The sequence below is a fragment of the Rhinoderma darwinii genome, chromosome 1 (genome assembly GCF_050947455.1).
Source record: "Rhinoderma darwinii isolate aRhiDar2 chromosome 1, aRhiDar2.hap1, whole genome shotgun sequence".
NCBI classification, from domain to species: Eukaryota; Metazoa; Chordata; class Amphibia; order Anura; family Rhinodermatidae; genus Rhinoderma; species Rhinoderma darwinii.
Genome location: NC_134687.1, coordinates 257299218 through 257325908, shown reverse-complemented (window position 1 = coordinate 257325908; position 26691 = coordinate 257299218). Strand labels below are relative to the sequence as shown.

The window sequence follows — 26691 nt, the reverse complement described above, 5'->3', positions numbered from 1 at the left end:
TTCCACAGAGCGTCGTTGGAACAACTACAGGAAAGAACGAAAAACGCGTCATTTCCTTTATTTCGCTATTTTACGTAACTACTATGTGATATGGGTGTAAAGTCATCTGCCCAGAGTACAAATGTAAAACTACAACAAACACAATGAGCCGCGCAATCGGAGAACGACATTCACTAAACAGCGGCCTCACTTCAGAAAGGGTTTGAGCATGAGCAGAAGGCAAACATATAGGGCGAAGTGATCTTCGCGCCTTGATTTGACTGGTCGGCTGTCAGTCATCCCTTTTTACGTTCACGATTGGTTCATTCTGAGGGGGCGGCGGAGCACTCTCACAGTGACGGTAAAACATATACAACTTCGCTGCGCTATCTCTTAGTATCCTTTCGCGTGAGGCGAAATAGTCCATCTCTCCCGCCCTCTGTTGCCTCGGGCTGGGGGCAGTTTACGGACAGCCAAGTGTAAGTACTATTTTTTGGGGGTGTTTGTCACCTTGTATATAATAGGAAACGAAGTCTGGGAATTGACTGGTAAATAAAAGGGGCAGTGTGTTTCGGATAGGGGTTGTTATGAAACGAGTTACACAGAATATGAATGTTACTAGAAAACGTGCTCGTTTGGAAGCTTGGATACAATGAATCCTTGCATAACGGGCTGAGGGGCGGTTTTATTGTACTGCTAGATTTAAAACGTCGAAGCAAAAAGTGGCAAGAGCTGAAGTTAAATGTGGTGGCCTGGGCTTCGTAGAAATGGCACGAGCGGGAGGTTGGTAGCAGACGGAGTGAGAATGGAGGGGAGTGGAATGGGGGAGGGGTGAGCTTTATTGAGGGGGGGAGGTGTGGATTTCTTCCCTTCCCCTCCCCCCCTCTTTCTTACTCTGTCTCTCTCGGTTACATTGTAGCACTAGAAGTAGTTACAGTTGCCGTTTCCCAGTCTAGAAACAGACATCTGTATCCCCCGCCCCCTAAAAAAATCCAGTCTGGAAGGGGCAGTCACTGGAGGAACCCCCGAAGTCTTAGCAACTCCATCGCTGCACCTTTGTTTTTTTTCTGGAATACAGTCATCCTGCTTCTTCTGGGGGGTGAATTATTCATTACCAGCTCCATGAAATCCTCCTGGATGTTGTTGACTTTGTAGAGAGGTAAATGGAATCTATCAGTTGTCTGCTTTAAATGTCCTTCCATTGCTGCTGAATGCATAGATCGAACTGTAGACGTGTACTTGCTGCCTGCTTTATCTGTCTGTTGTACGTTCTTCTGTCACAAGCCTTTTCGCCTAACATTTTTTTTTTGTACGATTGTTTCAATGTCCTATAAAATAGAAATGATGGTGAAATCTATATTATCAGTAGATGATGAGATTTTGTAATATATATATATATATATATATATATATATATATAGTGTGTGTGTGTTGCCTCCTATAACATGTATGTTATCTTGGCCTAAAACGGATGTCTCAAATATGTATCTCCTTTACAAAGATCTGTGACCAGAAGATGAATTTATATCCCTATAATCCACTAATACTGTTTTGTGTCTTTTTTTTTGTTTTGTTTTCTACAAGTAATCCTTTTTTTTCTATCATATATGTTCTCTAAACAAATGTCACTCTTCTTAAAGGGGTAGGGGATCAAACCATTAATCTAAAGTGTAAACTTTTAAGTTTTAACCCCTCCCAAATAATCCAGGTTGTTGTGATCTGCACTGTTGTGTATTGTAAGAGCTTTCTAGTTTTAATTTCTACACAATGATTCTACTTGTTCATGAGTGTAGTTTTGTATGTGTGTTTGGAGGTACACCAACTTAATGTGTATTGTGGGCTGTGCTCTCCTAAGACGCATGGCAGGGGTGTAATGGTGGATGAGAACCTTTTGTCCATAAGGAATTGGTTCTTCCTGAGTGAGTTTGGCAGGCTCCGTTTGTTAAAGGAGGGGAGGGATGAGAAGGAGGTGGTGGTTGTAGAGAGGAGGGGGTATCTTTCTGTGAGCTACAGAAACATCTGCTATGTGTTAACTGGCTAGAACAGGGACTGGAGCATTCATCTTGACAGGAAAAAAGAAACTTGTGTGTGCTGTGTGTTTAATAGATTTCTAGTATATGTAAATATTGATCTATTTATGTTCTATTGATAACCTACTGAATGCTTTATATATTGTCATTTTGACAGTTGCTTTGTCTTTGTACATTCCAAACTACACAGAAGTGAAGCACGGCAGGTTTATCTATAACTTCATTAAAAACTGTTAGATGAGCGTTCTGAAAACTGTTGTGGGTGGCATGAATTATATTTATCAAACATTTTTTTGAGACTTCTAATAACTTGTATGACTTTTGAGTTTTGTCTTGGGGCGGTACAGGAGAGTGGGGGCGTGGCTTGGTAGTCGCAGCTGTGCGACATATGTATCAAGACAGAATGTAGTCTTCGAAAAGTTTAACACATATACCTGTTGTGGAGCTTCTGATTTTGTTAGGCTTAGTTCACAATACATTTTGGTGCAGTTTTATATATTTATTTTTTTTAAATTTAGGTTTGGAGAGATTTTGCTTTAGTATACTTTTCCTCACTTTATGCTCCACTCTTTGCTTAAAAAAATAAATACAAAAAAACCAACAAGAAATTTAGATAAAATGACACACAAAAAATACTGCACCAAAAATACATTGTACAAACCAGGTGAACTGCGGTTACATCCTGGTGTTACATCTGGAATATAAACCGTTACACCTGGGTACAATACACCCGTCTGAATGAGGCTTCATAGACATTTGACATGAACAGTACAACATTTAGGCTAGGTTTACACGCAGCGTTTTTTTCCACGTGTGTTTTTTATTTTTTAAATGCAGCTGCCAGATGTTACTTTTAAAGTCTATAGTGAAACATTGAAAAGTCTGCATACAGTGTTTTGGTTTGTGGCGTGTCCATTTTTTTAAATTTTATTTTTTCCTTTTCTAAACACAACATACTTGAAAAACGCAAATAGAAATGCACGTTTCAAAATAAAAAATGGCATATAAAACCTTTTAAAAATGCTGGCTTTTTTAAAAAAAAATTATGCTAAAACCCTGATTAAAATATATAACTTGAGAAGATTGCTCAGGTTTTACAGCTCTAGATGTAAGGTATACATTTTCCTCTATTCTCTTATAATTGGTTGCTGAAGTTGAGATATATATATATATATATATGTATGTGTGTGTCTATAAATTTTTACTTGCTATATATATTCGCTGTAAAGTTGCCTATTGGGCTCTGTTTCTATCAGCGCTAGTCTGTTTTGTTGAGTTTCCGTTGCTGTTTGTTGGCAAGTAAAATGTAGTCTGCAGTGCTTTCCCAAATTTTATTTTTTTCTTTTACAAAAAAGGAAACCTAACAGAATTATAACGGACCCATAGAAAAAATGTGACCATTAGGATCCTTGTTTATTTGCAAATTTAAAAAAAAAAGCAAAGTCTATTTTCAGTTATGTAGTTTAGGTTCATAAAACATACTACTGTCTCCCTCTAGAATGTGTTTAATTTTGTTTTTGAGATTATTTCATAAATAGATATTTGCTCCTCACTAGAAATTTAGCAGCCGAGCTGCGATGCTGTGCCACACATTACAACAGCACAAAATGTTGCTGTGAATTGTCGTAGTTTTGCGTGACTTGTACAGATGAAGCACATGGTTTTAATGTGCTTTAGGGCGGATTTACACGAACGTCCGTGCAATGCGCGTGATTTTCACGCGCTTCGCACAGACCTATGTTAGCCTATGGGGCCGTGCAGACAATCCGTGATTTTCACGCAGCATGTGTCCGCTGTGTGAAATGCACGACATGTCCTATATTTCTGCACTGTTTGCGCATCACGCACCCATTGAAGTCAATGGGTGCGTGAAAATCCCACGCAGCACACGGAAGCACTTCCGTGGGACGCGCGTGATTCGCGCAACAGCAGCAAGAAGTATGATTGAAAACCGAAAAGCACGTCGTTCTTTTCTGTTTACAGACAGTGTCATAATGATGACGGCTGCGCGAAAATCACGCAGCCGCACATCCTATGGGATGACACACGGAGCTGTTAAGTGCCTTTTGCGCGTGCAAAACGCCACGCTCGTGTAAATCGTATAAGCCTTACCTATACAAGCTGCACGACCCAAAAAATGCATTGCAAAACCGCGACAATTTGTAAACTGCATTCAGTCTTCTCCCTTGTGGCTGTGTACAAGCACCCTTATGAGACAAAAGAAAGATAGAAAACTGGCTATAAGAACTTACAATCTAAGGGCTTATTCACACGAATAAGTGCATACACGGACGTGAAAAAAGGAACTGTTTTTACGGATCTCATAGCCTTGAATCTTTGGAGGGATCAGTGAAAACGGAAGAAACTAGGACATGTTCTATTATTCAACGGAGCTTTTGAACGGCCCGATTAAAATACGTGTGACAGTCGTGGTTTTAACTGCCGTCACACGGACGTATACAACGCTCGTGTGAATAAGTGAGAAGAATACGGTATGTTCACACGGCATATGTTTTAGGCAGAAAAATACGAGGCTGATTAAGAGAGAAAACAGCCTCGGTATCCTGGCGTTTTTAGAGTTTATAGTCAAATAGTTTTTGAGGCGTATTTTCAAAGCGGTTTTTTTGTAGTGTCAATTGAGGCCTTGACAAAGCGTGGGTACACGCGAAACAGCCGCAGGCTTGTGCTCCACATCCATGCTGCCTTTGTTTGCCTGCCGCGACCTTAAATGCCGTGGATATTTTTCTACTTTTTATTATGATGGTATGTTCACATGGCTTATTTTCGGCCATTTTTCGGACCGTAAAAGGCCGAACAATCGGAAGCAGAATACCTCCAAACATCTGCCCATTGATTTCAATGGGAAAACGGCGTTCTGTTCCGACAGGCCGTTTTTTTTACGCGTAAAAACGGCTGCGTAAAAAAGTGCATGCCACTTCTTGAGCAGTTTTTGGAGCCGTTTCATTGACTCTAAAAGAAAACAAACCAAAAACTGCCGTAAAAAATGCAGCGAAAAACGCAAGTTGATAAAAAAAAGTCTGAAAATCAGGAGCTGTTTTCCCTTGGAAACAGCTCCGTATTTTCAGACGTTTTTGGTTAAGCGTGTGAACATACCCTTATACCTGTGCTTGTCTATTCACACCACTGAGCACCACCTGTTGTGGATTCAATTGAACCCGTTTAGACCTATGTGGTCGTCTGATTATTGAGACTTGTAGTTCTCCGAGGGCCAAAGCGGTGCCAATCTTTTTCTCACTTTGAACATTTGCTCAATTGAAAATCGGCATGTAAAACGCTTTAAGAAGTGACATGTCACTACTTTTGTACGAGGCATATTTTTACAACGCATTTTTTAAAATTCCACAGCGTAAAAATACACCTCATATGAACTACAGTGTATTCCCCATTGAAATCATTGGGAAACGGTTTGCATACGTATTTGAAGTGTGAGGGTATGTTCACACAACCTATTTTCAACCGTTTTTTGGGCCGTAAAACGCTCCGAAAAACGGCTGAAAAATCGGAAGCAGAACACCTACAAACATCTGCCCATTGATTTCAATGGGAAATAGTGTTCTGTTCCGACGGGGAACTCGTAAAAAGAAGTGCATGTCACTTCTTGAGCCATTTTTGAAGCAGTTTTTCATTGATTCAATAGAAAAACAGCTCCACAAACGGCGCAAAAAACACTAGTTGCTTAAAAAACGGCTGAAAATCAGAGGTTGTTTCGCCTTGAAAACAGCTCTGTAATTTTCAGCCACTTTTTTGTACGTGTGAACATACCCAAGGGAGGATTTACACGAGCGTGTGCGTTTTGTGAGCGCAAAAAACGCTGCGTTTTGCGCTCGCAAAAGGCACTTAACAGCTCCGTGTCATCACCATATGACGTGCGGCTGCGTGATTTTCGTGCAGCCGGCATCATTATGACACTCTGTTTGTAAACAGAAAAGCACGCGGTGCTTTTCTGTTTTCATTCAAACTTCTTACTGCTGTTGCGCGAATCACGCGCGGCACACGGAAGTGCTTCCGTGTAGTGCATGTGATTTTCGCGTACCCATTGACTTCAATGGGTGCGTGATGCGCAGAAATATAGGACATGTCGTGCGTTTCACGCAGCGGACACCCGCTGCGTAATAATCACGGACTGTCTGCACGGCCCCATAGACTAACCTAGGTCTGTGCGAGTCGCGTGAAAATCACGCGCGTTGCACAGACGTATTACACGTTCGTGTAAATCCTCCCCTAGGCCTTATTCACACGAACGTGTAATACGTCCGTGTGACGGCCGTTAAAAGAACGGCCGTCACATGGACCTATGCAATTCAATGGGGCAATTTGGACATGCAGCGTGTTTCCGTTGTGTGAAACTCGCTGCATGTCCTATTTTTGTGTGTTTTTGCGCATTACGCACACATTGAAGTCAATGGGTGTGTGAAAAATCATGGACAGCACACGGACACACATTCGTGTGCTGTCCGTGATTCACGCACAAGTTCATAAGAAATTAAGTGAAAAAAAAATAAAGAAATGTGTTCATAAACAAACATCAACAACTGATGCCACACTGATGCCACACGGAACTGCAACGCATGACAAACGTCCGTTTTTTCCGGATGCAAAACCGACATGTTAGTGTAAATCAGGCCTAAGGGTATGTTTACACGCAGTGTTTACAGTCCTATTTCGGGGCGTAAACGCTTGAAAAACGCTAGTGAAACGCCGACAAACAGCTTCTTATTGTTATCAATGGGATAAATGGCGTTTTGTTCAGACGGGGGGGCTTTTTTTTTTAATGCCGGTTTTTTAAATACCGGTGCGTAAAAAGACGCCGCGTAAAAATTAGTACGTCAATTCTTGACCCGTTTTTGGAACCTATTTTTCATAGGGTCAATTGAAAAACGGCTCCTAAAACGGCTTCATAAAAAGCCTCAAATATTTTCTGCTTCAAAAACGGCTGAAAATCAGAGGCTGTTTTCCCTTGAAAACAGCTGTAGTTTTCAGCCATTTTAAGGCCTCATGCACACGAACGTGCTTTTGCGGCCGCAATTCCCCAGTGGATTGCGGCCCCATTCATTTCTATGGGGCCATGCACACGACAGTAGTTTTTACGGTCCGTGCATGGCCCGGGAGCCCGCACCGCAGAAAGAACGGACATGTCTTATTACGTCCGTATTCTGCGGTCCGGGCTCATTGAAAATAATGGCCGCAGCCATGTGCACGGCCCGCGATGTGCTCGCAGCTCAGAGTCCGCTGCCGGCCGACGCGAAAATCACGGCTGTGCACATGGCTACGGTCGTGTGCATGAGGCTTTAACTGTGGGTGTAAACCTACCCTAAGGCCTAGTATAAACACAGTATTTTGTAGGCAGTAACATCGGCCACGGCCATTGAGGACTGTGGGCAAAAAATGCAGCGAAAACCTTTTTCTACCTCCATTGATTTCAATGGGAGGTAAGAGGCGGATCTGTGGCAACAAAGGACATGCCGCTTTTTTTCCCCGAGCCTCCCGGGTAATCAACGTGAGGCGATTTTGCGAAAAAACTCTGAACTGACCCTAAGGGTATGTTCACACACAAACTCAAAAACGTCTGAAAATACGGAGCTGTTTTCTAGGGAAAACGGCTCCTGATTTTCAGAAGTTTTTTAAGCCACTCGTGTTTTTCGATGCGTTTTTGGAGCCGTTTTCAATAGTCTATGAAAAACCACTCCAAAAACGTCCCAAGAAGTAACCTGCACTTCTTTTTCGCGGCCGTTTTTCAAAACGGCTGCGCCAAAAAACGTGGCGTCGAAACAGAAACATCGCTTTTAACACCCACTGTGAACTCATGTCGGCGCTGCACAGAGCCCAGCAAGCGCCAATGTGAATTTACTGTGGGCGGTCAGGAAGCAGTTAACGGTGATCATATTGAACCAATCTTTTCGGCTGGTGAAATCAATGGGCAGATGTTTGGAGGCGTTCTGCTTCCGATTTTTCGGTTGTTTACGGCCGTGTGAACATACCCTTACTCTGATTCTATTGAGCTGTGCAGAAAAGTCACCGCCATATGTACACTATATGGCCATGAATAAAGGACCACCTTGATACATCCTGTTTATGCATGGAGTCTTCAGTGCATGGATAGCTGTGCATACAGTGCAGGAACCTATGGCTAATGTAGTCACATGGGTGTGATGTCACTAGAGAGACCGTTACCCACAGCTGTATTTGAATACACTTCTCTACATCCTTCTCTGTTTAACCCTTTCAGGACCAAGGGTCATCGATGCCTCAATGACCAGCCCAATTTTTTCAAATCTGACGTATCGTTTTATGTGGTAATAACTCTGGAATGCTTTTGCCTATCGAAGCGATTCAGAGATTTTCTCGTGACATATTGTACTTTATGTTAGTGGAAACATTTTGTCAATAAATTCATAGCTTATTTGTGGAAAACACCAAAATTTCAAGAAAATGTGCAAAAATTATAGTTTTTCTAATTTTAATTAAATGTAATCTACTTATAAAACAGATAGTAATACCACACAAAATTGTTGCTAATTAATATAACATTCCCCATATGACTACTTTATATTTGCATAGTTTTTTGAACATCCTTTTATTTTATTTTTCTAAGACGTTACAAGACTTAGAACTTTAGCAGCAATTTCTCACATTTTCAAGAAAATTTCAACAGGCTATTTTTCACTTTTTTTTTTTCCACTTGACCTGCAGCACTGATGGCTGCTATAATACATTACACTACCTAGGTAGTGTAACGTGTTATAAACTTTCAGTGTGACATTGACAGTCACACTGACAGGAAGAATATGAGGACCAGCTGGTGAATGGCAGACCGGAGGCCGTTGTATGGCCTCCGGTTTTGCCATGCAACCGATGGCCGGACCCGCAATCGGTCCTCGAAAGTTTGTTGTAGCAACAAACTTTCCAGTTTGTTGCTACAACAAACTTTCCCTGCGATCACATGATCGGGACCTGAACCAATCAGGTCCCGATCATGTCTCCGGGACAAGAGGCAGGGGTTAACAGCGCGATCTGGGTGTCAGCACTGCTCTGAGACACCCGGATCGCGCTTTTAACACCCACCGTGAATTTACTGTGGGCGGTCAGGAAGCAGTTAATAACGGTGATCATATTGAACCAATCGTTTTGGCTGTCAGTGAACAGGTTGCTGGGGAGCCGGGGACACTGACACAGCCGGCGTCAGAGCGCTTTTCACAGCTCTATGCCGGCTGGAACAGAGATCTGTATATTCACGCCCTGGCAGCACGGGGTATGCGCGAAAAGGATGTGTATATACAGATTGTCGGCATGAAAGGGTTAACAGAAGACAACTTGTGATGTTAGCCACTTAGAGGCTCTGTCACCACATTATAAGTGCCCTATCTTGTACATGATGTGATTGGCGCTGTAATGTAGATTACAGCAGTGTTTTTTATTTAGAAAAACGATCATTTTTGACGGAGTTATGCCCTATATTCGCTTTATGCTAATGAGTTTCTCAATGTACAATTGGGCGTGTTTTACTATATTACCAAGTGGGCATTGTGGAGAGAAGTGTATGACGCTGACCAATCAGTGACCAATCAGCGTCATACACTTCTCTCAATTCATTTACTCTGCAGATAGAGATATAGCTATATCGCTATTTGCAGTCACATAACACTATAACGCTACTCATGTGTCATGACAATGAATGTACATTACCTCCAGCCAGGACGGGATGTGTATTCAGAATCCTGACCACTTCTGTAGCGATTCAGGAGCTGTTGGACACTGTCGTGTGAACGTACCCTTACAATTTAAATGTTGAGGTCGCGATAGACCGTGGCATTTAAGGTGTTAAATAATCAAAGTGAACTTTGATTCCGCCCGTTGCAGTGTATAGTGTGTAACACAGCCGTCACCCGCTGTGTATGCAGCAAGCTCAGCCTGTGAGCTCGCTCCATCTTCCCCTTAACGTCTGCCGCGTACCAGTACGTGACGTGTCGTTAAGGGGTCAAACATATATTGCTATAATAATTGTATGTAACTTCAGAACTTTTTAACCTCTGCAAATACATACTTTATCAGAAATACTATTGGAAAAATGTCTGTTTAATTGATTATAACTTCTGTGTTCCCCGGCAAGGAACAGGTTAACAGAATCTATAATCAATGATGCACTGCGTGCACGAACATCCCTCTCTGCCTTTTACCACCTCAGCCGGTCTCCGACATTGCAGACGCCAGCAGTGTAAATTGCAGCTGGCCAGGCAGATCGGGCACTTTGGGGCGAGATTACATCATAGTGTCTGAAGTCTGAACAGGGCCCGGTCAGTATTGGCCCCACGATGGGGTGTTAAATAAATTACATTAAGGCCGGATTCACACGACGGGATTGGACTGTAAAAAACGGTCCGTGTGTCAGCCGGATTTCCCGGCCTGACCACGGTACATGTGAACGGGACTTCTGGCACCATAGTCCTTCAGGCTACGTTCACACGACAGCGAAAAAAAAAAAAAAGAAGGACATTAACCCCTTAAGGACGCAGCCTTGTTTTGGCCTTAAGGCTCAGAGCTTATATTTGAAATCTGACATATTTCACTTTATGATGTGGTGACTTCGGAATGCTTAAACTTATCCAAGCGATTCTGAGATTGTTTTTTCTTGACACATTGGGCTTTATATTAGTTATAAAATTTGTTCGATTATAATCAGTGTTTATTTGTGAAAAACTGCACAATTTAGAGAAAATTTAGAAAAAATAGCATTTTTCTGAATTTAAATGCATCTGTTTGTCAAACAGATGGTTCTACCACCCAAAATAGTTACTAGTTCACATTTCCCATATGTCTACTTTAGATTGGCATCGTTTTTTGAACATTCATTTATTAACCCCTTAGTGACCACTAATACGCCTTTTTACGTCGGTCACTAATGGGCTTTAGGCTAGGCTGACGCCTTTTCACGTCAGCCTAGTCTAAGTCCTGCACAGGTCTCCCGTGCAGGCAGGAGCCGGGGCTCTGCTGTCTGATGACAGCTGAGCTCCTACTCCAACGCCCGCGATCGAAGTTTACTTCGATCGCGGCCGTTGAACCCATTAAATGCCGCCGTCAATAGGGACCGCGGCATTTAACTTTGTTTACAGAGGGAGTGAGCTCCCTCTGTCACCCATCGGCGGCCCGCGAATGCAATCGTGGGTCTCCGATGGGGTGTCATGGCAGCCGGGGGCTTGATAAAAGCCCCCAGGTCTGCCCTGGACATATTCCTGTTAGGACGCGCCGGAGGCACGTCCTAACAGATTGCCTGTCAGATTTACACTGACAGGCAATAATGCTCTGGTTTACGAAGTATACCAAAGCATTACAGCAGCGATCTCAAGATCGCACAGTAAAGTCCCCTAGTGGGACTAATAAACTAAGTCATCAAAGTGAAATAAAGATTATTAATAAAAAGTACAGTAAAAAAATCCATTTTTTTCCATAAAAAGTGGTTTTATTTAGTAAGTGTAAAAAAAAAAAAGTACACATATATGGTATCGCCGCGACCGTAATGACTCCATTAATAAAGTTAATATGTAATTTAAACCGCAAAGTGAACACCGTAAAAAAAACCGCAAAAAACTGTGGCGAAATTTCAATTTTTTCCCATTGCCCCCCAAAAAAGTCATAATAAAAATGAATCAATAAGTCCCATGCACCCCAAAACAGTACCATTCAAAACTACGTCTTGTCCCGCAGAAAACAAGCCCAAAAAATCACTACATTGATGGAAAAATAAAAAAATTACGGCTCTTGGAATGTGACGATGCAAAAACAAATAATTTTAGTTCAAAAGTGTTTTTATTGTGCAAAAGTCATAAAACATAAAAAAACCTCTACACATGTGGTATCGCCGTAATCGTACCGACCCATAGAATAAAGGTAACATGTTATTTACGTCGCATAGTGAACGGCGTCAATTTAAAAACGCATAGAACAATGGCGTAATTTCAGGTTTTTTTTATAATCCCCCCCCCCAAAAAGGTTAATAAAAGTTAATATAAAAATTATATGTACCCAAAAATGGTGCTATTAAAAAGCACAACTAATCCCGCAAAAAACAAGTCCTCATACAGCTATGTAGACGAAAAAATAAAAACGTTATAGCTCTTTGAATGCGACTATAGAAAAACGAATAAAATAGCTTGGTCATTAGGGCCTAAAATGGGCTGGTCACTAAGGGGTTAAGAAAATTTCAAAAGCCTTTTTTTTTTTTTTTTTTTTAAGGTACCTGTTCAGTTCTGAAGTGGCTTTGAGGGGCCAATGTATTAGAAACCCCCATAAAACACCCCATTTTAAAAACTTTACCCCTCAAAGTATTAAAAACAGCATTTTAGAAAGTTTTTTTTTTTTTTTTAACCCTTTAGGCATTTCACAGGAATTAAAGCAAAGTGGAGGTGAAATTTGCAAATTTCATTTTTCTTGCTGAATTTCAATAGTATTACATATTTTTTCTGTATCACAGAAGGTTTTACCATAGAAACACTACTAAATATGTATTGTCCAGATTCTGCAGTTTATATAAATGTCCGACATGTGGCTCTAGTGTTCTCGTGGACTAAAAAACAAGCCCCTTTAGAAGCACCTAGTGCATTTTGGGGCCTCTTCTTATTTTTTTATTTGAATATATTTTAGGCAGCATGCCAGGTTTGAAGAGGTTGTTGAGGTGCCAAAACCGTAGGAATACCCCAAAAGTGATGCCATTTTGGAAACTACACCCCTCAAGGAATTAATGTATGGTTGTTGTTACCATTTTGACCACACAGGTTTTTTCACAGCACCTATTTGAATTGGGCTGTGAAATTTACCCCATTTGTGGTGATAAACTGCCGTTTGGGCCCATAGGAGGGCTCAAGAGGAAAGGAGCGCTATGTGTTCTTTGGAGTCCAGATTTTGCTGGATTGTTTTTTGCGTGCCATGTCGCATTTGCCGAGCCCCAGTGGTAAAGGTTAAGGCTTAAGGCATTCATCTAGAGATTAAGTGAGCATTTTGATCCCACAGGTATTGTGTAAAAAGGAATGCGCAGCGTATGGTGCAGAGTGAGATTTGCAATTTTCTTTACATATATGCCATTTCAGTGTCCAATATATTGTGCCCAGCATGCCCCACCGGAGATATACACCCCATAAACTAATGTGGGTTTTCCTGGGTATGGCAATAAACTACAAGCGTCTGTTATCAGCTGCCTGGGAACGGAGCAGGGCTCAGAAGGGAAAGATGAGGAGGATAAGTTGTGCGGAGTGTGTCAGGGTAGATTAAAAATCTAAGGGATCTATGATACATTTTTAAAACACTCTTTCATACAGAGCCCTGGTTTTTCGGGACACGTGTCACATTGATATATTGTGTCCTTCCTTATCCCCCGCTTATAGCAGACTTTGCATCTCTTTTGACTTTTTCCCAGTTTGGGAACTTCTCCTGGAAAGTGTTGCCCTGGTACGATGCGTGTGGCCTCGCTTCCAGAAGTACTGGGTGCCCCCTTCTTGGTCCCTAAAGATTAGGTTCTTGATAATCACCTCTTGAAATTCCAGGAAAGTTCCCGTCTGGCCTGCACATCGACGTAGCACGTACACGTTGTACAATGCCATCTGTATGATGTGCACGGCCAGCTTCATATACCACAGCACATGGAGCTGTAGGGCTTCAGGACTTGATCTGACAAGTCCACCCCTCTCATGTACCTATTGTAGTCCAGGATGCAGTCTGGTTTGGGGGTCTCTGTACTGGTACCTCGTACAGGTACACGGGTACTGGTGTGGTCATGTATTGTTGTCAATACAAGGACATCTCTCTCTTGTCCTTGTACTTGACACACAATATGATGCTGCTAGATTGTGCCCTGCTCTCACTCCTTCTGATGGCTTTCCCAAGCAGAGTCTTAGGGAGGCCTCTCAGATTTCTTCTAGCAGTGCCGCATGTCGCAGGACTTCTGGAAGCGAGGCACTTGAAGAGTGGGACGCTGGTATAAAAATTATCCAGGTAGAGGTGGTAACCCTGGTCCAGCAGTGGGTGCACCAAATCCCACACAATTTTTGCATTAACTCCCAGTAAGGGAGGGCATTCTGGGGGCTGAATACTGATGTCCTTCCCTTCATATATCCTAAATCTGTAGGTATACCCTGATGCACTCTCGCACAGCTTATACATCTTCACACCATACCTTGCCCTCTTACTCGGCAGGTACTGGCGGAATTGAAGCCTCCCTTTAAAATCCACCAAGGACTCATCAATAGAAGTACACTTCTCGGGGGTGTATGCTTGGGCAAACCAGGCACTGAAATGGCCTAATAGGGGTCTCCGTTTATACAAATGGTCAAAACTGGGCCATCTCAAGGTGGGCACGGCTCATTATCAGTATAATGTAAGAAGCGAAGTATTGCCTCATTTTTTTTTTTTTTTTAGTTTCCAGTTCAGTTCTGAAGTTGCTTTGAGGGACCTATATATTAGACACCCCCATCAAACACCCCATTTTAGAACCTAGACCCCTCAAAGTTTTCACAACGGCATTTAGAAAGTTTATTAACCCTTTGTGTTTTATAGGAATTTAGAGCAAAGTAGAGGTGAAATTTAAATTTTTATTTTTATTTTGTTTTGTTTTTCAGAAAATCCTTTTTATACCATTTTCTTTTTTTTATAACGCAAAAGGTTTTACCAGAGAAACGCAACTTAATACTTATTGCTCAGATTCTGCAGTTTTGAAAATTATCCCACATGTGGCCCTAGTGTGATAATGGACTGAAGGACCGGCCTCCGAAGCAAAGGAGCACCTAGTGGATTTTGAGGCCGCCTTTTTATTAGGCACCATGTCTGGTTTGAAGAGGTCTTGTGCCAAAACAGTGGAAACCCCCCAAAAGTGACCCCATTTTGGAAACTAGACCCCTTGAGGAATTCATTGTAGTTTTCATGGGGTGCAGGCGACTTTTTGATTAGTTTTTATTCTATTTTTAAGTGACGTGGTGACTAAAAAATAGCAATTCTACTATTGTTTTTATGCAAATTTTTATTTATTTTTTACATCGTTCACCGTGTGCTGTGAATGACGTATTTACTGTATTCTGTGTGGCAATTACGGTGATACTATGTTTATAGCTTTTTTTTTTTTTTTATGTCTTATGGCGTTTGCACAATAAAATACTTTTTGTGTTGCCATGTTCTAAGAGCCAGAACTTTTTTATTTTTCCATCAATAAAGCCGTGCGAGGACTTGATTTTTGCGTAACGAACTTCAGTTTCGAACATTACCATTTTTAGGTACATGGGACTTTTTGATCTCTTTTTATTCCATTTTTTTGGGAGGTGAAGTGACAAAAAAATTGTGATTCTTTTATGATTTATTATTATTTTCTTTTATGGCGTTCACCGCGCGGGATAAATAATGAAATAATTTTGTAGTTCAGCCCGTTACGGATGTGGCGATACCAATTATGTATAGTTTATTTATCTATTTTTATTCATAATAAAGGACTGATGAGGGAAAAAGGGGGATTTTTACTTTTATTACTTCTAAAACTTTTATTTTCTTCTTTTTTACACAACTTATTTTTTAACTTTTCTTTTACTTTGTTTACTTTGTCCGACTTGAGGGCAGGAGGCCCTGATCGCTATTCTAATACACTGCACTTACATGCGTAATGAAGTGTATTAGAGCTGTCAGCTACTCACGGACAGCAAGCATAGTGGTTCCTGAGTCAGGACCCACTAGAGGCTTCCCTAGATGGCATAGCTGGACGCCATTGTTAGGCGTCCGGTTACCATTGCCGGGCGCTATCGTGTAACAGGACGTCGGTTTAACCCCTAAAAATACGCAATCGCTACTGAACGTGGCTTTTATGGGGTTAATCAGCGGGGACACAGCGATCGGTCCCCGCTGTAGGAGTTGCGGCAACTGCTGTACAAGACAGCAGCTGTCACAGCTCCTGTATGTGTCGTGGAGACGGCCGAAATGGCCGTTAATCCCGTGACGTACTATTAGGTCATGGAGCGCGAACGATACGGCTACCATGACCTAATAGTATGTCCAGCAGCGGGAAGGGGTTAAAAGCTGATCAATGGTCAGTTTTTCATGTCCATTTTGCATCAGTGTGTCCCCAAATGGCTTTCCTTTTTCAGGGTATTTTTTTGTCCCAATCCCCTGAAAAGACCACAGTGCCCATGTAGATGGTGCCACAATGTTCCTGTAGCTAGTGACACAGTGCCCACTTATATTGCTACACACCCTTGCAGATCACACCCCCACATGTAGATCACACCTCCACCTCCCCCTTGTAGATAGCAGCACCACCAACCCTTCCTTCTAGATAGTGCCACTGGAGCTGCCACTAGGTGCTGAATCCCGGCCAGGGGTTGCCGACGCTCTGACTGGGGCTTCATCTCCTAGACGGAGCTACAGTTGCGCTATCTACAAGAAAGGGCGTGTGCTGCTGTGATCTACAAGGGTGGGTGCTGGTGCAATCTGCAAGGGGGGATGGTGGTGCAATCTGCAATGCGGGGTGCTAAAAAAAAAAAAAAGCTGAAAAGATGATCGAGGTGGTCCCACAGATACTCGGTTGTATAGTTGATACGGTTGAAAAAAAGACATGTCCGTCAAGTTCAACCAAGGGATGGGAAAAATTTCTACACATAGGATCTTATATTTTTTTGGTTCTAGGAAATTATCTAAGCCTTTTTTGAAGCCATCTGCTGTGACCAGCTCCTGCGGTAGACTATTCCATAGATTCACAGTATAGAAGGCTTGTCGCCTCTGCAGGTTGAACCTTTCTTTTTCCAGGCGGAGGGAGTGCCCCCTTGTTTTTTTGAGGGGGTTTTGCATGGAACATGATTTCACCATATTTTTTGTATGTGCCATTCATATATTTATATAAGTTAATCATGTTCCCCCATAGTCGTTGTTTTTTTTTTAAGGCTTAATAGGTTTAGTTCTTTTAATCTTTCCTCATAACTTAGATTCTCCATGCCCCTTATTAGCTTCGTTGCTCTTCTTTGTATTTTTCCAACTCCAGGGCATCCTTTCTATGATCTGGAACCCAGAACTGAACTGTATATTCTAGATGAGGCCGCACTAATGCTTTGTAAAGTGGTAATATTACATCCCTGTCCCGTGAGTCCATACTGCTTTTAATACACGACAATATCTTGCTGGCCTTTGAAGCAGCTGATTGACATTGCATGCTGTTGTTTAGTGTATGATCTACAGGTACACCCAGTTCCTTCTCAACAATTGACTCCCCCTGTATAGCTCCCCCTAGGACATATGATGCATGCTGATTGTTGGTACCCAGATGTATAAATGCATAATTGGGTTTAAGTCTGGCGAATTAGGGTAAGGCCACACGGTGCGTCGTTGATGCGGTGTTGTTGCGTTTGAAAACCGCATGCGGTCAACTGCATTCTTTTTTTGTCTCTGTAATGCTGCAGTTCCGTTGCGTTTTTAACCCCTTAAAGACACAGACAATTTTTTTAAATTGGACGTGTCACTGTTTTTATTGTGACACATTGGTCTTTGTTACTGGCAAAATTTGCTCTACATTCAGTATTTAATTATGAAAAACACCAAAATTTTGTGAAAAATTTGCATGTTTCTAAACTTAAATGTATCTGCTTGTAAGACAGACATTAATACCACACAAAATTGTTGCTTATTAACATCTCCCATATGTCTACTTTAGATTTGCATCGTTTCTGGAAAATACCTTTTTTTTTATTTTTTTCCCCCTAGGTTTTTCAGACGTTACAAGGCTTTGAACTTTAGCAGCAATTTCTCACATTTTCAAGAAAATTTCAAGTCTATTATTACAGGGGCCAGTTCAGTTGTGAAGTGACTTTAGGGCCTTCTATTTTAGAAACCCCCAATAAGTCACCCCATTTTAAAAACTTCACCCCTCAAAGTATTAAAAACAGCATTTAGAAAGTTTCTTACCGCTTTAGATGTTTCACAGGAATTAAAGCAATGTAGAGGTAAAATTTACAAATGTCATATTTTTTTGCAGAAATTCATTTTTAATCTATTTTTTTTGTAACACAGAAGATTTTACCAGAGAAATGCAACTCCATATTTATTGCCCAGATTCTGCAGTTTTTAGAAATATCCCACATGTGGCCCTGGTGTGGTAATGGACTGAAGCACCGGCCTCAGAAGCAAAGGAGCACCTAGAGGATTTTGGGGCCTCCTTTTTATTAGAAAATATTTTAGGCACCATGTCCGGCTTGAAGGGCTCTTGCCGTGCCAAAACAGTGGAAATCCCCCCCCCCCAACTGACCCCATTTTGGAAACTACACCCCTTGAGGAAATTATCTAGGGGTATAGTGAGCATTTTGACCCGACAGGTTTTTTGTAGAAATGGTTGGAAGTAGGCCGTGAAAATGAAAATCTACATTGTTTCAAAGAAAATGTAGGTTTAGCTAATTTTTTCTAATTTCCACAAGGACTAAAAGAAAAAGCACCGCAACATTTGTAAAGCAATTTCTCCCGAGTAAAACAATACCCCACATGTGGTAATAAACGGCTGTTTGGACACACGGCAGGGCTCAGAAGGGAAAGAGCACCATTTGGCTTTTGGAGCTCAAATTTAGCAGGAATGGTTTGCGGAGGACATGTCACATTTGCAAAGCCCCTGAGGGACCAAAAAAGTGACTCTATTTAGAAAACTACACCCCTTGAAGAATCCATCTAGGGGTGTAGTGAGAATTTTGACCCCACAGGGGTTTCATAGATTTTATTAGAATTGGGCAGTGAAGATAAAAAAATTCCTTTTTTTTCCCCAGGAAGACGTAGCTTTAGCTCAAAATTTTCATTTTCTCAACTGGTGTTTCCATTTATAATGTGGGGCATATGTAAACTGGGTAGAGTACATCAGGGGCATAGTCAGATGGTATAATAATAGGGTAAAAATAATAATAAAAAGATTCATAGATTTGTTACGCTGTGACACAATCCTTTCTGCACAGGCCATTGTCTCACTGATATATGGCGTCCTTTCTTATCCCCCTTTCGGTCCAAACTCTGCACCTTTGCAGTTTGGGGAATTCTGCTGGGAAGTGTTGTCCTGGTATAATATGGGCGCCCTCGCTTCCAGCATATATGTTTGGGCCCTCACCTTCCTGGTTCCCTAATTTTAGGTGCCTTGATAATTCGCCACTTGAAACAGAAGAAATGTTCCCCTTGGTCCTGCACAATTGCATATTTTTTTTCTTTCCTGACTTCTTGGAGCCTTAAAGGGAATGTGTTGCCAGAAAAACATGTTTTTTTTTTTAAAAATTAAACATTTAGTGTGTGGGTGATTAAACATTGTTCAAATTTTTTTTATTTTTTTCACTAGTCAGGAAATATTATAAATTAATTCTAATTTATAATACTACCCATTTTTGGTCACTAGATGGAGCTGTCCCCAAAATTGCAGCTTTGCAAAATTGGGTAAAAAGCCCTCGCTCTAGTGAGCTCTCAGCATCCCCCCCTCCTTTATCCTGGCTAGTGCCGGGATAAACGAGGGGTTTGAACGGTGTAACCTCCTACACTGTGTGTCGCCATTTTTTGAGCTAACACACAGTGTAGTAGGTTTACATACAGTAGTAAACACACACGAACATACATTGAAATCTCTTACCTGCTCCTGCCGCCGCGGCTCCCTCCGGCCCTTCCGCTCCGTTTGCTGCCGCTGGTCCAAGTGCACAAATCCGGAAGCCGCGACCGGAAGTAGTAATATTACTGTCCGGCCGCGACTTCCGGTCCACAGGAAAATGGCGCCGGACGGCGCCAATTTCGAATTGGACTGTGTGGGAGCGGCGCATGCGCAGATCCCACACAGACGCCGTACACTGAAGTCAATGGGACGGGAGCCGTTCGCAGTCCCTATGGGACTGTGGCTGCCGTATTCCATGTCTGTATGTGTCGTTAATCGACACACACAGAAATGGAACAAAAAATGGCAGCCCCCATAGGGAAGAAAAAGTGTAAAAATAAGAAAAAGTAAAACACAAACACAAATGAATATAAACGTTTTTAATAAAGCACTAACATCTTTGACATATAAAAAAATAATTTGTGATGACACTGTTCCTTTAACAAATTTTAGTTTTTTCATAGACGTAGCGGTATGAAGGCTGTTTTTTGCGGGACGAGCTGTAGTTTTTTTTTATTGGTACCATTTTGGGGTACATGTGACTTTTTGATCACTTGTTATCCCTTTTTTTTGGGGAGGCCAGGTGACAAAAAAACAGCAATTCTGGCATACTTTTTAAGTTCTTTTTATGCAGCGTTCAACACACAATCTTAAAATATAATGTTAACATAATTCTGCGGGTCAGTACGATTCCGGCGATACCTAATTTGTCACTTTTTTTATGTTTTACAACTTTTTGCACAATAATGTTACTTTTGTAATGAGTGTATTTTTTTTTGTCGTCAAGTTGTGAGAGCCTTGATACCTTTTTTCAATTTTTTCGTCGACTGAGCTGTATGCGGACTTGTTTTTTGCAAGACGAGTTATAGTTTTTATAGGTATCATTTTTGGATACATGCGACTTTTTATTTCAATTTTTTGAAGACCGAGGCCAAAAAAATCAGTTATGGCAGCATTTTTTTTTTTTTAATGGCGTTCACTGTGCGGGATAAATAACATAATATTTTTATAGTTCAGGTCTTTACGGTCGCAGCGATACCAAATATGTATGGCTTTATTTTTTTCAGTATGATTTGATAAGGGAAAAGGGCGATTTAGTGGTTTATGTTCTTACTTGAAACATTTATGTATTTGTTATTACTTTTTTTTTTTACACTTTTTTTTAACGCTTTTCTTTAGTCCCACTAGGGGACTTGAAGCTCTAATTGTTTGTTTGATGTTCTAATACATTGCACTATCTATGTAGTGCAATCTATTAGAAATGTCAGTTCACTGACAGCATGTCGATCAGGCTTCGGTCGGGGCCTAATCAACTTTCGTAATGGCAGACTGGAGGCCATTGTTGGGCCTCCTGTTGCCATAGTGGCAGTTGGCAGCCTTGCCATCGCATGGCAGGCTGCCGATTTTGCTACAAACCACTAAGATGCAGCGATTGCATTGGATCGCTGTATCTAAGGGGTTAAGGGCAGGAATCTGAGCTAGCTCCGGGTTCCTGCCATTACAGCAGTGTGTCTGCTGTAACATACAGTGGACACCCACTGCTGATGACGCTGGCTCAGCTTCTGAGCCGGAAGCTGAGCCGGCGCCATCTTGCCAATGGTACCGGAAGCCTTTTAGGCTCCGCTGACGAGCGGGGCATAGGAGGCTTTCGTTGGTGGCAGACCTGGAGGTATTAGGCCTCCGATCGCCTTTGCAGCCACCGGCAACCCAGCGCTCACGTTGCTGGGGTGCCGTCGGCTAACAACTCTTCACATGCTGCGATCTCTATTGAACGCAGCATGTGAGGGATTAATCGGCCGGATCTGAGGCTAGCTCCGGTCCTGGCCGATACCTCAGGGTGCCAGCTGTAACATACAGCTGGCACCCGACGGTGATGGCGCTAGCTCAGCTCCTGAGCTAGCTTCATATCCTTCATGTACAATTTTGCGGGAAGGGGTTAAAGGAAATAATTGATGGACATAGTTTTCACCCATCTTGAAGCTTGTTAGGTGCTTCCTGTATATAGTTCATTACAATGCATTGCAGAACTGTTAGGCTGGATTCACACGAGCACATTACGTCCGTAATGGATGGAACGTATTTCGGCCGCAAGTCCCGGAGCGAACACACTGCAGGGAGCCGGGCTCCTAGCATCATACTAATGTACGACGCTGGGAGTCCCTGTCTCTCCATGGAACTGCTGTCCCATACTGTAATCATGTTTTCAGTACGGGACAGTAGTTCCACGGAGAGGCAGGGACTCCTAGCGTCGTACATAACTATGATGCTAGGAGCCCGGCTCCCTGCACTGTGTTCGCTGCGGGACTTGCGGCCGAAATACGTTCCGTCCATTACGGACGTAATGTGCTCGTGTGAATCCAGCCTTAGGGTAAGGCCACACGATGTGTCGTTGATGCGGTTTTGTTGCGTTTGAAAACCACATGCGGTCATCTGCATGCGTTTTTTGTCTCTGTAAGGCCTTATTCACACGAACGTGTTTTAAGTCCGTGCTACGTGCGTAATTTTCACACGCGTCGCACGGACCTATGTTAATGAATGGGGCCGTTCAGACTGTCAGTGAATTTCACGCAGTGTATGTGCGCTGCGTGAAACTCATGACGTCCTATATTTGCCCGTGTTTCGCGCTGCACGCACCCATTGAAGTGAATGGGTGCGTGCAAATCGCGCTCGGCACACGGAAGCAGTTCCGCGTGCCCGCGCGTGATTCGCGCAACAGTAGTAAAATCGAATCAATCAAGAAAAGCACCACGTGCTTTTCTGGTTGTAAACATAAAACCAGAGTGTCATCATGATGGTGACTGCGTGAAAATCACGCAGCCACGGACCTCTTGCGTGCGCAAAACGCATTATTTTTGGAGCGCGCAAAATGGACATGTCCGTGTGACTAAGGCCTAATGCTGCAGTTCTGTTGCATTTTAAAGGAAATAATTGATGGATATAGTTTTCACCCGTGTTGAAGTTTGTTAGGTGCTTCCTGTATATAGTTCATTACAATGCATTGCAGAACTGTTAGCAAAAACACAAGCAGTTCAGCAACAACTTTTGCACAAAAAACACATTGTAATATAATAGCAGCAGTTCGGCCTTTTTTGGAGCTGTTTTTCTATAGTCAATTTAAAAACTGCTCCAAAAACAGCGCAAGAAGTGACATGCACTTCTTTGCGGGCGTTTTTTACCCGACCGTTTTTCAAAGCAGCCGCGTAAAAAAAAATGGCCCGTTGGAGCAGAACGCCGTTTTCCCATTGAAATCAATGGGCAGATGTTTGGAGGCATTTTGCTTCCGATTTTTCGACCGTTTACGGCCCGGAAAACGGCCGAAAATAAGCCGTGTCAACATACCCTGATTCTCCCCATCATGTTCCTCTGTCATAATGGTCAACATTGGGTTAACTGCTATTAATGTGAGGCACATGGAGGCTCACAATTCATAATGCCTCGTGCCTCACAATAACCCTTTCAGGGTCATTTTGGCCCTTGAGGACCAGCCCCATTTTTTCAAATCTGTCGTGTCAGTTTATGTGGTAATAACGCCGGAATGCTTTTGCTTATCCAAGCGATTTCTGAGATTGTTTTCTCGTGACATATTGTACTTTATGTTAGTGGAAAATTTTGGTCAATAAATTTCATAGCTTATTTGTGAAAAACACCAAAATTTTAACAAAATTGCAAAAATTATAATTTTTCTAATTTTAAATGTATCTACTTGTAAAACAGATAGTAATACCACACAAAATTGTTGCTAATTAAGATCACCCATATTTCTACTTTATATTTGTATTGTTTTTTGAACATTATTTTATTTTTGTAAGACATTACAAGGCTTAGAACTTTAGCAGCAATTTCTCACGTTTTCAAGAAAATTTCAAAAGGCTATTTCTGAAGGACCAGTTCACTTCTGAAGTGGCTTTGAGGGCCTGATGTACTAGATAGACCCAATAAATCACCCCATTTTAAAAACTGCACACCCTCCAAAGTATTCAAAACAGCATTCAGAAAGTTTCTTAACCCTTTAGGCGTTTCCAAGGAATTAAAGCAAAGTAGAGGTGAAATTTACAAATTTCATTTTTTTGGCGAGTTTCATTTGTAATAAAAAAAAAATCTGTAACACAGAAGGTTTTACCTGAGAAACGAAACTCCATATTTATTTCCCAGGTCCTGCAGTTTTTAGAAATATCCCACATGTGGCCCTAGTATAGTAATGGACTGAAGCACCGGAGCACCTAGAGGATTTTGGGGCCTCCTTTTTTTAAAAATATATTTTAGGCACCATGTCTGGTTTGAAGAGGTCTTGTGGGGCCAAAACAGTGGGAAGTTTCCAAAAAAGACCCCATTTTGGGAACTATACCACACAAGGAATTAATCTAGGGGTAAAGTTAGCATCTTGACCCCACAGTTCTTTTGCTATATTTATTAGTTTGTCTGTGAAAATGAAAATCTTTTTTTTTCTAATTTTTACAAGGAATAAAAAATAAAAAGCACCCCAAAACTTGTGAAGTTATTTCTCCCGATTACGGCAATACCCTATATGTGGTAATACACTGCTGCTTGGACCTACGGCAGAGCTCAGAAGAGAGAGAGCGCGCCATTTGGATTTTGAAGCGCAGATTCTGCTTGGTAAGGGTATGTTCACACGCAGTGTTTTCAGGCGTATTTCGGAGCGTTTACCCTCGAAAAACACCTGAAAAAACGGAAGCTGAACGCCTACAAACATCTACCCATTGAAATTGATGGGAAAACCAGCATATAGTTCTAGCTATAGTTTTTTTTAAAAACCGAGCGTAAAGAGACGCTCCGTAAAAAGAAGTAGCATGTCACTTCTTGAGTCGTTTTTTGGAAAACACCTCGAAAGAAGCTCCAAATTAAAAGAAGCTTCATTTTCAGCTTAAAAAATGCCTGAAAATAAGGAGCTCACATGGAGTTTTTTGTGGGTTGAAATTCTGCCTCAAAATTCAGTTTCAAAGTTTGAGGCAGATTTTCCTCTCCTTGCACGTCTATTTTCGCTGCGTTTTTCGCCTGAGGCAATTGGACGCTGCGGGCATAAAACGCTGCGAAATACGCTTTCTCTGCTTCCCATTGATGTCAATGGGAGGTCAGAGGCGTAAACGCCCGAAGATAGGATATGTCCCTTCTTTCTCCCGCGAGACGGTTTTACCGCTCGCGGGAAAAAGACGCCTCTGACTCCCATTGAAATCAATGGGAGGCATTTTCGGCAGGTTTTTGACGAGTTTTGCGGCGCGGTTTCCGCGTAGAAAAACTCTGTGAACATAGCCTAAAACAGCTCCGTATTTTCAGAAGTTTTTGAGTTTGCATGTGAACATACCCTTATAGTTCTGTTTGGGGTTTTGCTTGTATTTCAGTTTATAATGTGGGGGCATGTGTAAGCTGGACAGAGTACATCAGGGCATATTAAGAGGGTATAATAATTAATTCATAGATATGTAGCCGGTGTCGCACTGATAATCTTATCCGCTTTTGGAACGCTCTGCACAATTTCTGTCGCCAGAACTTTTTTATTTTTTCTCCACCGGATCCGTGCGAGGGCTTATTTGTTACGTTACAATCTGTGGTTTTCATTGGTACAATTTTATGGTACATGTGAAATGTATTTTTTTGAATCACTTTTTATTATTTTTTTTTTTTTTTGGCAAGCAAAGCGACAAAAAAAACATACATTTTGACAGTTTTTTGTCATTTTTTTATTTTTTTTTGCAGTGTTCACCGTGTCCTATTAATTTCATTTGACTTCTGCGGGTCGGTACGATTACGGCGATACCATGTATGTGTATATATATATATATATATATATATATATATATATATATATATATATATAATATTTTTTTTTTTTTATGTTTTGTGGCGTTTGCGCAATAAGATAACTTTTCTATAAAATTATTTATTTTTTTGTGTCCCCATATTCTGAGAGCTATAAGGGCTTGTTTTTTTGTGGGACGGATTGTAGTTTTTATTGGTATTATTTTGGGGTGTATACGACTTTTTATTCTATATTTTGGGAGGGGTGATGACCAAAAAATAGTGATGCTGGCATTGTTCTTTCATTATTTTTTGCGGTGTTCATCATGCGGGAAAAATAATATAGTTTTATAGTTTGGTCATTATGAACGCGGTGATACAAATATGTGTACTTTTTTAATGTTCATTTTTTTTCTATGATAAAAGACTTCTAGGAAAAAAGCATTTACTTAGAACTTGTTTTTACACTTTTATAAAACATTTTTATTACTTTTTTTTTTTTTACTTGACCTGCAGCTCTGATGGCTGCTATAACACATTACACTACCTAGGTAGTGTAACGTATTATAAACGGTCAGTGTGACGCTGACCATCACGATGACAGGAAGCTTATGAGGACCAGCTGGTCCTCATAGACTTCTGTGAATGGCAGACCCGGAGGCCGTTGTATGGCCTCCTGTTTTGCCATGCAACTGATGGCAGCACCCGTAATCGGTCCCCGGGAAAGTTTGCTGTAACAACAAACTTTTCAGTTTGTCGCTACAACAAACTTTCCCTGTGATCACATGATCGGGACCTGAACCAATCAGGTCTCGATCATGTCTCTGGGACCAGAGGCAGGGGTTGACAGCTATTCTGAGACACCCGGATCGTGCTTTTAACACCCACTGTGAATTCATGTTGGCGCTGCACAGAGCCCAGCAAGCGCCAACGTGAATTTACTGTGGGCGGTCAGGAAGCAGTTAATAACGGTGATCATAATCTGTAGTCGAACCAATCGGTTCGGCTATCCGAGAACAGGTTGCTGGGGAGTCGGGGACACAGACACCGCCAGTGTCAGAGCGATCTCCTCAACGCTATGCCGGCAGAAGCAGAGGTCTGCAGATTCACGTCCTCGCTGCCTGAGGTATATGCGGATAGGACGTGAATCTACAGAATGTTGGCGTGAAAGGGTTAATAAGTGGGGGAAAAAACAGATTTTATTTTATAACCTCGTGAACATCATAAATGACGCTATAAATTTGTTATTACGGTCGCGACTATACCGAATGTGTATATTTTATGTATTTCGAC

At 41.7% G+C, this 26691-nt stretch overlaps 1 protein-coding gene across 8 annotated transcripts in view; it reads left to right on the top strand.

The window, feature by feature from the left end:
- The first annotated feature begins 341 nt into the window (after positions 1-341).
- Positions 342-26691, top strand: part of TCF3 (transcription factor 3) — a 247019-nt gene continuing 220669 nt past the window's right edge. For 5 of the 8 annotated variants that reach the window (XM_075863682.1, XM_075863689.1, XM_075863691.1 and 2 more), the window contains exon 1: positions 342-458. The gene's annotated coding sequence lies outside the window, so the exon portion shown is untranslated. Of the gene's footprint in view, positions 459-866; positions 1139-26691 lie in introns of those variants that run through there. The other 3 variants (XM_075863678.1, XM_075863671.1, XM_075863694.1) reach the window with 3 other exon arrangements.